This window comes from Odontomachus brunneus, unplaced genomic scaffold, assembly GCF_010583005.1.
Source record: "Odontomachus brunneus isolate Ranch 3 - 2012 unplaced genomic scaffold, Obru_v1 Obru_scaffold_197, whole genome shotgun sequence".
Lineage (NCBI taxonomy): Eukaryota > Metazoa > Arthropoda > Insecta > Hymenoptera > Formicidae > Odontomachus > Odontomachus brunneus.
This window is the reverse complement of record NW_022639647.1, coordinates 253,407-253,657: the sequence shown is the minus strand read 5'-3', so window position 1 is coordinate 253,657 and position 251 is coordinate 253,407. Positions and strand designations below refer to the sequence as shown.

General features: G+C 23.9%; 1 protein-coding gene across 1 annotated transcript in view; it reads right to left on the bottom strand.

The window, feature by feature from the left end:
- LOC116851966 overlaps positions 1-251 on the bottom strand; it is an 8,956-nt gene that overhangs the window by 5,431 nt on the left and 3,274 nt on the right. The window lies entirely within an intron of this gene.

Sequence of the window (251 nt, the reverse complement as noted above, 5' to 3'; positions counted from 1 at the left end):
ATAAAAACGAATGGTAATATAATGGCATTTGTAGTTACAGGTTCTAAAGAAATGTATGTGGCAGAAAAATTTTATTATTATTATTATCGTTATTATTTATTAATTGTATAATAAAAACTAATTTATTGTACTTAAAAACAGTGTATATTTTGTGTAGTTATTAGCAATTGACAAAACTCATTTTAGCATGATCGATAAATAGTTGTATTTTTACTAAAGTTTTGGATGGTACTGTACTTCCTGGAGAATCT